We start from the raw sequence: 13,041 nt of genomic DNA on the forward strand, positions 1-13,041 counted from the left end.
AATAACCACACTTTTTTAGATAAATGTACTCTGTGTGTGTTTCCATGATACACAAGGCCCTCTAAAATGCAGGGCCTTATCCCAACCTGAAAGCAGTTCTAAGAGCAAGGAAAACTAAGAAGTAAACTTGTGTAGATGCTATATATTCTGGTCTACATGTTACCATCACTTTAAAAACTATCACAGTCAGAAACCAGGATGCATTGTTTATGTATTTATGTAAAGCCACTGAAATACAGGGAGTGATTTATTCATGTTGTTTCATATATAGAAGCAACCTACACAAAATTAGTCACAAGAGCACTAAGTCACACTCTCTGTCACTGACATCAAAGGCCAAAGGAACATGCTCAGTGTGATTCATTGATGGTAAAAAGGCCTACAGATTGTATTAAGCTTTTTGGAATTATGTATTAGAAATGCTTATGATAAATATGCTCAAAATAGTCAATTGAGAAACCAACCAAGTGACATATATGCTGCAGTGCATTTGTTGGACACTTCCCACTGAATCAGAGTTATCTAAGCCCACACAGAAGACATCAATTGCCATCCCAGCTGTAAAGATTTCAGATTCATTTTAATCCTGAGATTAAACAGATAGAAAAGATGCTGAGAGATCTTCAAGTTCATCAAGATTAGACTTAAATTGCTCCAAGGAGAACAAAATTCAATCTCTTTAGACTCTCTAGGGAAGGGATATTCAACTTCCCCTGCTACCATTCTATTTGGATGTGACTTTAACTTAAATCAATTCCATTGCTATTTCCTGTCCTTTGTTCCCAAGTACACAAGGACAGTTTGTATTCTCTTTGTCAATGAATGGTTTGAGACCAATTTATTTATATGTACATAAAATACATATGCGATCCTGAAGCCTACATTGATTTCTTCAACAATCAATTTATGAGTACCTCCTAAGTTATTATGATTGCTGTGCTAGATATTAAGAAACAAAAGCAAAGAAAAGGAGCTCATAATCTAGACTGTGAACCAAAACACTGCCTTTAACCTTTGGAGCTCTTTATGGTTTATAAACTCTTTTTATTCTCTGGGTAATATTTGAACTCATAAAATCTTCTAATATCTTTCAGGAGTACTCTATCAGTAATATGACATGAGACATAATGAAGAGGTGAGGGTTCTTGAATGTTAGCCCATACCTTTCAATTCTTTATTCAAGGCTCTTTTTATTATGCCTGTTTTATGAAATTTTTATGAAAACTTTTCTTCAAATGAAAGCTGAAACAATAGCCCAGCATATTTGAAATCCCAGTCTGGGCCCAACTGCTGCATTTAGTCAAACCAGATATCAATCTTGCCACCCAATATATTCATCCTGTACACTGATTATTTAAAAAAAAAAAAAGCACACTCATCCAAAGTTTAGTGAATATTATAGGTTTTCTGAACATTTCATGGGAAAATGAAAGAGAGGGTGCAGATTATTTACTATGACTTAGTAAAGAACGGCATTCGACAATTTCCCCAAGTTTTTTGATATCCACTTGGCCAATCAGTGGTCCTTTCTTTCATCTGTTGGCCACTCCCTCTGGCTTTCCTCTAGCTTCCTCTGCCTTGAAACAGCACATGCATACAGCCAGCTCTAAAATTCACACTACCCACAGGTGACCCTCACTCCTCTATGCAGTGGTCCTGAAAAGTGTAGTCAATTTCCCATTTTGACCCAAGTACTTTCTTTAGAGGTTATCTGATTGTGAATAACAAAACATAGCTTCAAAATTTCTTTAACAACAATACGAGTTATGACCACTTTACTTCCATAAGGGACTAAATCAGATAGTGGGAAACCAAGTCACAGGTTACTTTGCAATGTTTCTAAGACCCAATTCTGTGGCTGCCTCATTACTATCACCCTCTGTAGAATAGTTTTATCTTTTCCCAGTAGAATAAAATTTCCCCATGGAAGGCAGAAAGCACTTTACTTTAAACATCCACCAGAGATTGACAACAATTTCCATATGCAGTGAGAGAAACTCTGATTGACTCAGCATATGCCAGTCAGGTTATATGTCCAGTAAACCATGGCCAAAGTCATATAACCCATTCTCTATCCAGAAGAGGGTGATACAGATCCACTATCAAGAAGGGCATTGGAGAATTCCCTGGTGGTCCAGTGGTTAGCACTCCCTGCTTCCACTGACAAGGGTGTGGGTTCAATCCTGGTCAAGGAACTAAGATCACACAAGCCTCATGGCAGGGCCAAAAAAAAAAAAGCCCGGGATGCAAATGGTACTATTAAACATATACTTAAGTCATAATTCAAAGCCTATAATTCTGAATTTAAGATCAATATTTATATAGTCAGTCAATCAGTGCTTCAATAAACAAATACAAATTTCTTTTCTACAGAAAACTTCTCTATAGAGAAGAAACAAAACCCAACTATGTAGCCTGGCCAATGACAACTTGTCTACTGGAGAGTAAAGCATATATACAAATTAAGATTGACCACAGTGCTTCTCTAATATTGCTGCTACTGCTGCTAAGTCCCTTTAGTCGTGTCCAACTCTGTGCTACCCCATAGACGGCAGCCCACCAGGCTTTCCCGTCCATGGGATTCTCCAGGCAAGAACACTGGAGTGGGCTGTCATTTCCTTCTCCAATGCATGAAAGTGAAAAGTGAAAGTGAAATCGCTGTCGTGTCCAACTCTTTGCAACCCCATGGACTGCAGCCTACCAGGCTCCTCCGTCCATGGGATTTTCCAGGCAAAAGTACTGGAGTGCGGTGCCATTGCCTTCTCCGCTTCTATAATAAGGATCTGTTATTTTATTTCTGTGAACCCTATAAAGTTCTTTATGATATTGTTTAAATATTGTTTGTATTTTGTTGAGTCTAAAAATATATCCTATTCTAGATTATCTAGATAAATCCTTTCTTAAGTCTGATTGGTATTAATGTGGAAGGTGTGAAATGACCACCTAATTATTTAATAAAGTGTTTCTTACATTGAAATCCACAGATATATTGGGGGAACTTTGAGGTTATTCAAGTTTAAAAAGCATTGATACAAGATGAAAGTTGATAAGGCATTGTCATTTATCAAATCCCTCATATAAACCATATATTTTTAGAAAGATTTTATAAAATTTCACACTTAACCTTAAAATAATCACTTGAAGTTGACATTATTATCCTCACTTGTAGATAGTGAAACTGAAGTCTATAAAAGCTAAGCCAGTGAGAATTTGCTATATGACACAGGGAGCTCAAACCCAGTGCTCTGTGACAACCTAGAGGGGTGGGATGGGTCGGGGGTGGGTGTTTCAAGAGGGAGGGGACATATGTATACCTATGACTGATTCATGTTGATGTATGACAGAAACCAAAAAATACTGTACAGTAAGTATCCTCCAGTTAAAAATAAATTTTAAAAGTGCTCAGCAGTTTGCCCAAAGGTCACAGAGATGGTAAAGTTGAAGCCATAATGCTAACCTGAGTAGGTCTCATTTGTATCCTTCTACAACATGCTGACTTAGGAGAGGGAACAATTACGTGCTCCATACTTTTATTTATGATATCTAGGTAGTTAGGAGGTAATTCTGACAGAATCAGAAAAGCTGAAAAGCATGAGGTACATGTAGAAAACAAAATATACTTGAATCCAGTAATGTAGCAAGGATGGAAGCACTGCCAGATTTAGCAAACAAAAGTACTCAGTTAAATTTACATTTCATATGAATAATGAATCATTTTTATGGTATGACTATTTTCCATGCAGTATTTGGGATATATTTATACTAATAAATTCTTTATCTGAAATTCAGATTAACTGGGCATATTGTTATCCAGCAACCCTTCATGAAAAGAAGTAGTCGAGGGTAAGCAGAAGAGGTAGGGAGTGGTAGAGATAAATGGAGCCAAAGGTTGTCAACTAACTAAGATTAGATTTCATTCCCCAGGCATAGGGGAATCATTTGGGGTTTCTGAGAAAAACAGTGATATGATTGGATTTGTGCTTCAGGAAGATTAATCTGGCTGAGACAGGTAAAACAAATTAGAGACATGAAGAGTTGGTGGTAGCAATTCAGAAGAGAGGTATAGGGGCTGAATTATGCTAGTTGCAGTGGGATCGAGGTGCCAGGGAGGATTTGAGTGACAGAATGGAGGTAGCATGATCAAATTGGGTAATCTCAAATAGGCTAGTGAAATTTGCCTATGTGGATTTGTAGAACTAACACCTTCAGGGAAAAAAAAAAATATATGTACCACTGTCAATATTCCTATTTTAAAACAAATACTTGAAATGCCTTTTGGATTGTTTCCCTCCACATTTGGATGACATTTTCTTCAGAAGCTATATTATTAATAGCTGAGACTCAATCTGGAGTTCCTCTGTAGAGTTCATGGAGTAGTTTTTCATCATGACAGTGAACCCAGAGCACACACTCAAGAGGTCTATGATGGATTAAGGACAGCTTCGAGCTGCCAGTGGGGATGAAAAACAGAAGAAGACTGAAGACTGCAGCACACCAGAGAGAAGTGTTACCTTTTGGTTGTTTTTTCATCAAGCATGAGGTTTATCATTTGCTCCAGGACTCAATGTTTTCCACACGGGCACAGTACTTTCTAGTCACGGTGGAGGTACTCTCCAGAGGTCACCTAAGTTATCCATCAGGCCCGGTCGCCAGTTGTCACATGAGTATCATCCAGATACCCGCGCACTCTGAAAAAGAGAACAGAATATGTTGGCAACAGTAGAATTTTTAAATCAATTTTAAATATTTATTCAGCTAATGTTTATTGCATACATACTATGCTCTACAACAAGCTTAACAATTTAAAGCCCTTATGCCAAATCTGTGTTGTAGACTGTTTTTATAAATAAAGTTTTACTGGAACACAGTCACAAATATTTAGCTGCTTTCAAACCCCAATGGCAAAAACAGATGCCATGTCCTGCAGGATTAGCAAACTTTCCTAGACACAAACAATACATACTTGAGATTTTGTGGAGTCATTTGGTCTCTGTCACAACTACTCTATTGTGCATTGTCAAACCAAAGTGGCCATAGACAATATGGAAGTGAATGGCCATGGCTGTATCCTCATACGATTTTATTTGCAAAAACAGGAGGTCAACGTGCAGCCATAATTAGTCACTCCTTGGTCTAGACCATAGAATTATCTCCAAGAAAAAGCAATAATAAAATCTCCAAGAACTGGCTTTGTATTTTCAAATAACATTGGCTCAGTATTTTTATTTCTCTCCATTACTCAAGAAACAGAGGTTTGATAAAACATATTTTATTTCTGTTTTTCCATATCATGACTTATCTATATTGGATAATACAATTTCAACAGATCACAATTAAATCTCAAGTGCATGTTATTCTATTTTTTTCTCATTCAAATATTTATTTTATTATTATGTCTGTTGCAATACAGAAAAGAAAACATCTTCATGCACTTCTCAAATTCATTTGACAACACACATTTTATGGTGTTTTGTTTTTATTTCAACATATTCTTGAGTAAATTGAATTTTTTTAAAACTAAGTTTGGATGTAGATTCTTCCATATGAGGGACAATTGCTGGTAACTAGAGAGGAAAATATAATACCATTTAAAAGGTACACTCTGAATTTATCAATTGCTACATTGGGGTTATATCTGTTATACACGGAATAATAATTTATTTGTAAAAACCCAACCAGATACAGAAACTACTACAGTAATTTAATCAGGGGAACTTTAAAGAATTGTTAACTAGCACAAAGAAGATAAACATTTTACTAGTATAAGGTAAAAGAACACCAAAGAATACAGAAAACAAACATGAGATGCAGCCACTACCCATAGGGCTGAAGAATAGTGCCCAAGGAAGTAATAAACCCAGAAATGACCTTCACCAGGGTGAGATTCAGATATCACTGGAAGGCGGGGCTATGGCCCAAAAGATGGTCAGGTTTGCCGAGTTCCTGCAAGCTGAGGCTGGCAAACAAGAAAATAACCATTCAAATAACCACTTGCTGGGGTGCCAGTTTGGAGAAGGCAATGGCACCCCACTCCAGTACTCTTGCCTGGAAAATCACATGGGCGGAGGAGCCTGGTAGGCTGCAGTCCATGGGGTCGTGAAGAGCCAGACACGACTGAGGGACTTGACTTTCACTTTTCACTTTCATGCATTGGAGAAGGAAATGGCAACCCACTCCAGTGTTCTTGCCTGGAGAATCCTAGGGACAGGGGAGCCTGGTGGGCTGCCATCTATGGGATTGCACAGAGTCGGACACGACTGAAGCGACTTAGCAGCAGCAGCAGGGGTGCCAGTTAGACTTTTATGGAAGCCACCCATGAGGGCACCCACAGGACCTCCTAGAGAGCTGCCCACTGGGGCTTACTTGGGAACTGCCTACTAGGTTCCTGAGAAAACTGTGTAGAAAGCCAATGATTGCCCAAGAGAAATAGCATGGCAACTGGAAGACATGTTCCTAGATACCATCCAGGGCCCTCTACTAAAGAGACCTAGCATTTGTGACTGACACAAATAATAATTTCATTTGCAAATATGGCCTGCAAAGCATCATTGCATCAATGCACTATGTTCTAGTAAGAATCTATTTACATGTCTTGTATTTAAAGTCACCCATGTGCAAGGCAACTATTAATAAGCCTGAATGTACACTTGCATCTGGATGTAGTGTAGATGTCTATTGTAAACTGCATGTTTGTGTCCGCTCAAATTTGTATTTTGAAATCCTAACCTCCATACTTCAGTGTGATTGGAAAGCAAGTCACTATTCCCAGAGTTTAGCCACACTGCAGGGCATGCAGTGTATTAATTTCCTGGGATCGGACCTGTGTCTACTGCAGCGGAAGCATGGAGTCTTTACCACTGAACCCTCAGGGAAGTCCAGGCCAATGATGTCTAAATTTTCAACTTTGCTAATGCATTTTCCTCTGATTTATTGCCCCCAACCCTTCAAAATAAAACATTTGATGAAATCCTGCCAAGTCTTTAAGGTTCAGTTTAAAGGCACTGCCTTCATTGTCTTCCCTATATTTCCCATCTAAAACAGTTATCTCTATTTTGTGCTTAGTCACTCAGTAGTGTCTGACTCTTTGCGACCCCATGGACTGTTGCCTGCCAGGTTCCTCTATCCATGGGGATTCTCCAGGCAATAATACTGGAGTGGGTTGCCATGCCCTTCTCAAGGGCATTTTTCCCAACCCAGGTCTCCCACATTGCAGGATTCATTACTGAATGAGCCACAAAGGAAGCCCAATCTCTATTTGGGGGCCCCTAATATTATGTGTCAGTTTCTAAGTATTGAGCATATAGGTAAATAAGATAAAACTTGCCATACAGAGAGTCTTTGGTAGTAGATGAGATAGACAATGATGAAAAAGACGTTAGAAAAACCAGAAGAATAGGACCCCAAAAACCAGTGAGGAAATGTTTCCAAATAAAATGAATGATCATCAATGCCAAATGCTACTGAGAAATACAATAAGATAAAAACTGAAAACAGACCATTAGTCTGGCAAAACAGGAACATCCTTTCTAAGAGTTACTTTGGCAGAAAGGTGAAACAAAAGCCTAATTGGAGAATTGGCGTGGATCAAAGAGAGAATGACAGATGAGGAAGAGATAATGAGTAGAGGCAAAATTTTATTTGGCTGTAAAAGGGAGAAGACAAATGGGAGTGTTTGCTTAATAAATATGGGTCCTTTACTATACTTTAAAGTGATATACTTTACAGCATGATTTTATATTTATGGGAGTGATCAATAAGAGAAATAAAATATTAAGATTCAAAAGAGAAGCCCTTGAATAGGCAAGAGAGAATGATATCTAATATACAAATACAGAAACTGTAGGTTAGAATAGGGCTAGTTTGATCAGGAAACAAGAGGGAAAAGACTACAGAGATGCAGGTATAGTAAGAGATTTGGGAAGGGATAAGGTCTATTTGGAGAGATTCTAGTTTTTCAGTGAAGTAAAGAATAAGGGTTTAGAGGAGTATTAAGAGTTTGGAGGAGAGGGAGGTGTGAGTCTTCATAGAAAATAAGGTGAATTTTCTAGGCTTACCATGAGGCATCAATGATGTGTTTGAGAATTTATGAATAATATTCATTAGGCAACATGATTGTGTCTTTTTCTCCAGACACACTTTGATGCGTGGGTGCAGAGGGTAAGTATTAATATCTAGAGAGTTAGGTTTAATGAAGGAAGAGGTATTGTCAAATAATTATGACAGGACAACTGAAGGGAAAAGAGTTGAGGCTGTAGTTGGGAAAAGTTGTGGTAATGGAGCACAGATTCTAAGCTGGGTGATCAGGGAAGAGAGCACAAGAGAATAGTAAAGATTATGTAAAAGATACTGAGTAATAGAAGGCCCACTGAGGTCAAAAACCTGTTGAAAATGAGGCAGTGGAATGGTAGAATTATTCCTGATGACAAGATCTAAAATATGATTGTAGAAGTGGTTAGCTGGTGTGATGTAGAGTGGAGAAAAAGATGCTTGGGAGTGGGATTCAAAGAAATGTAGTCCTATTTAATGGTACTCATACTTTGCTCAGTACTGTATACAGAGTTGTACATTTGTATTCCCCAAATTTTAAGTTCATAGCCCCTTTAACATCTTAGCAATTTTTCTCAAATCACTCAGAGGCAAAAAACAAAGACCTAATAGTTCTGTTTATTAAGTAGTTGGGTCAGAATAACATAAGCATTTAAATCTTATCAGTTGTTTCAAAAATGCACATAAACTGAAATAAAAAACAATATTGGGCTAATTAAATAGATGGATAAATTACCATACTTCAAAAAGCATAGCCCCAGGAATTAAAGTTTGAGTAAATTCCGGGAGTTGGTGACGGACAGGGAGGCCTGGTGTGCTGCAGTACATGGGGTCACAAAGAGTTGGAACAACTGAGTGAACTGAACTGAACTGAGAATTCCTTGGCAGTCCAGTGGTTAGGATGCCACACTTTCACTCCCAAGAGCCCAAGCTTAATCCCTGGTCAGAGAACTAAGATTCCTGCAATCTTTAATCTGCTCAGCATGACCAAAAAGAAAAAGGAAAGAAAGGGTAGCCCTCACCTCATAGAGAAAATTGGTCTCTTGATTGGCTTGGAAATGGGATGATACACTGCTGGTATTCTCTATAGGCTGTGGCACACATTACTAGGAACCTAGGTTCTAGAAGGACTTATGCTGAAGCTGAAACTCCAATACTTAGGCCACATGATGCAAAGAACTTACTCATTGGAAAAGACCCTAATGCTGGGAAAGACTGACGTCAGGAAGAGAAGGGGACGACAGAGGATGAGATGGTTGGATGGCATCGTTGACTCGATGGACATGAATTTGAGTAAGCTCCGGGAGTTGGTGATGGACAGGGAAGCCTGGCATGCTGCAGTCCATGGGGTCTCAAAGAGTTGGACACAACTGAGCAACTGAACTGACTGACTGACTGCGGCTCTGGTTGAGGGATCATATCTGATCCATATGTCCATATATGGCATAGAAGGCTAGAAATTATGTTTGTTAGTTTTATGCTTGGGATATGTAGAGGAGAACAGGATTCAAAAAGAAAAACAATATGAATATACTCATGCAGGAAGAAGGAAGATTTTTACTTTTCTGTTATTTTTCATTAGCAATAATAATAACAATAATGATGACAATGATAACATTGTGATCCTAATCTTTTTGAATAATTGTAGTCTTCTCCCTCTCTAACACTGCCATGTCCAATTGTTGCCAAGACCCAGATCCATTTAGTCTATTATGTTTTCCTCCTAATTGAGGTCTGAACTCTAAGTCTCTTTTGACATTTAAGGACTCCTTGGCTTTTAACTTAAAGACTCCCATAAAACTGGCTAATTTTCTTTTCTAGGATTACCTCTGTACGTTCTTGCAAAAGTAACTTTATAGCTGAGTTCTTTTCTTCTGGAATGTTCCCATCCCCATCTCCAACTGTCAAAATTTTCTCATCACTTAGGAACCAATCTCTAATTGTCTTTCACATGAAGGGTTTCTGTTGCTCCACTAAGTAAATATACTCTTCCCGTACTCTGATCTCCTCCAACTACATTTCCATTTTGCTTCTGTCAATTAATATTCTCCATGGGTATTATATTCCTTTGTTTACTATTTTGAGAAGGCAATGGCTGATAAGCAACTTACAGACTAGGGCTATATGTTAGGGAGTTAGCGTGGTACACAGGGTGCTATAGTAAATCTGATGGTTGGGTATGAGCCCCAGCTGCTATACTTGCCAGAGGTTCTTTTCAGGCCTTAATTTCTGATTCAGTGAAATACATTACATTACCTAATATTAACAGCTTTGCACACAAATTGACTAACACACTGTTTTAGTTCACAATATGTGCCAAATAAATATAGGCTTTTTTCTTTACATCTTTAGAGTCCTCTTGCCTCCAACACAAAAAAACGTTCAATATTTGTAATTCGTTTGCTTAGAAACATAGCTCATGATAAAGGGAATTCAGTATCATATAGGGAATTCAGTATCATTAATTGAACAATCCTATTTCAATCTGTAGTGTAGCAAAATCTTAAAGTGACTAATTTCCAAATCTTAGTCTTTTCAATATGAGAAACAAAATATGAATTAATCTAGTGTTCCCAACTTTGTGTGTGTGTGTGTGTGCGCGCGCGCGTGTGTGTGTGTGTGTGTGTGTGTGTGGAGAGACAGAAAGAGAGAGAGAGAGACGATGTAAATGAAAGACACATGGAGACGGAACTTAATCCTAAATTACAAACTTGAACCATCATTTGGATTTTGTATTTACTTTTCTCAGTCCATTCAGTACTTTTTCTTATCGCTTCAGTTCAGTTCAAGTTTACATGGAAATATGTTGCTTCTTTTTTTTTTTTTTTTTACTCTATTCTAAACTTTCTACCTTTCTTTTTTTTGTATTTGTCCCCCTCATTTTGCATTGTCTCCAAATCTAAAGCAATTACTGTACTGTAAGTCACTTCAGGTCTGTCCGACTCTGTGCGACCCCATAGATGGCAGCCCACCAGGCTCCCCCACCCCTGGGATTCTCCAGGCAAGAACACTGGAGTGGGTTGCCATTTCCTTCTCCAATGCATGAAAGTGGAAAGTGAAAGTGAAGTCGCTCAGTCATGTCCGACTCTTAGCAACCCCATGGACTGCAGCCTACCAGGCTCCTCCACCCATGTGATTTTCCAGGCAAGAGTACTGGAGTGGGGTACCATTGCCTTCTCCGAAAGCAATTACTACCGTCTACTAATAAATAATTTGGGGAAAGTGAACATTTCACATTGATATATCTCTTTTTAAATGCAGGTTTTCATGTGTCAGATTTTCCTTATATGGGATAAATCTGTAATCTCATCCCTACCTCAGTATCAGTTCAGTTCAGTAGCTCAGTCATGTCCGACTCTTTGCGAACCCATGACCCACAGCACGCCAGGCCTCCCTGTCCATCACCAACTCCTGGAGTCTACCCAAACCCATGTCCATTGAGTCAGTGATGCCATCCAACCATCTCATCCTCTGTCGTCCCCTTCTCCTCCTGCCCTCAATCTTTCCCAGCATCAGGGTCTTTTCAAATGAGTCAGCTGTGATTTTGGAGCCCAGAAAAATAAAGTTAGCCACTGTTTCCCCATCTAATTTCCATGAAGTGATGGGACTGGATGTCATGATAATAGTTTTCTGAATGTTGAGTTTTAAGCCAACTTTTCACTCACTTCATTCACTTTCATCAAGAGGCCTTTTAGTTCTTCTTCACTTTCTGCAATAAGGGTGCTGTAATCTGCATATCTGAGGTTATTGATATTTCTCTCAGCAATCTTGATTCCAGCTTGTGCTTCCTCCAGCCCAGAATTTCTCATGATGTACTCTGCATATAAGCTGAATAAGCAGGGTGACAATATACAGCCTTGACATAGTCCTTTTCCTATTTGGAACCAGTCTGTTGTTCCATGTCCAGTTCTAACTGTTGCTTCCTGACCTGAATACAAATTTCTCAAGAGGCAGATCGGGTGGTCTGGTATTCCCATCTCTTTCAGAATTTTCCACAGTTTATTGTGATCCATACAGTCAAAGGCTTTGATATAGTCAATAAAGCAGAAATAGATATTCTTCTGAAACTCCCTTGCTTTTTCCATGATTGAGTGGATGCTGGCAATTTGATCTCTGCTTCCTCTGCCTTTCTAAAACCAGCTTGAAAATCTGGAAGTTCACAGTTCATGTATTGGTGAAGCCTGGATTGGAGAATTTTGAGCATTACTTTACTAGCATGTGAGATGAGCGCAATTGTGTGGTAGTTTGAGCATTCTTTGGCATTTCCTTTCTTTGGGATTGGAATGAAAACTGACCTTTTCCAGTCCTGTGGCCACTCCTGAGTTTTCCAAATTTGTCGGCATATTGATTGCAGCACTTTCACACCATCATCTTTCAGGATTTGAAATAGTTCAACTGGAATTCCATCACCTCCACTAGCTTTGTTCATAGTGATGCTTCCTAAGGCCCATTTGACTTCACATTCCAGGATTCCTACCTACTTGATATTTATTTCCATAATGACAAAATATATATTGTCTTTTGAGAAAATAAAAACCACACTTATTGAGTACTTGGATGCAATCTCAAAAATGACAGAATGATCTCTGTTCGTTTCCAAGACAATCCATTCAATATCACAGTAATCCAAGCCGATGCCCTGACCAATAACGCTGAAGAATGGTTGAATGTTCTTCAGCAATGGAAGAATGTTGAATGGTTCTATGAAGACCTAGAAGACCTTCTAGAACTAACACCCAAAAAAGATGTCCTTTTCATTATAGAAGGCTGGAATGCAAAAGTAGGAAGTCAAGAAACACCTGGAGTAACAGGCAAATTTGGCCTTGGAGTACAGAATGAACCAGGGCAAAGGCTAACAGAGTTTTGCCAAGAAAACACACTGGTCATAGCAAACACCCTCTTCCAACAACATAAGAGAAGACTCTACACATGGACACCACCATATGGTCAACACCAAAATCAGATTGATTATATTCTTTGCACCCAAAGATGGAG

At 38.7% G+C, this 13,041-nt stretch overlaps 1 long non-coding RNA gene across 2 annotated transcripts in view; it reads right to left on the reverse strand.

The window, feature by feature from the left end:
* LOC147363523 (uncharacterized) overlaps nt 1–13,041 on the reverse strand; it is a 117,158-nt gene that overhangs the window by 89,123 nt on the left and 14,994 nt on the right. For both annotated transcript variants that reach the window (XR_015137236.1, XR_015137237.1), the window contains exon 2: nt 4,512–4,688. This is a non-coding gene — a long non-coding RNA (uncharacterized LOC147363523). The remainder of the gene's footprint in view (nt 1–4,511; nt 4,689–13,041) is intronic.

The sequence above is a fragment of the Bos grunniens genome, chromosome 11 (genome assembly GCF_055505025.1).
Source record: "Bos grunniens cultivar Pamir isolate PY7600 chromosome 11, Bosgru_T2T1.0, whole genome shotgun sequence".
NCBI classification, from domain to species: Eukaryota; Metazoa; Chordata; class Mammalia; order Artiodactyla; family Bovidae; genus Bos; species Bos grunniens.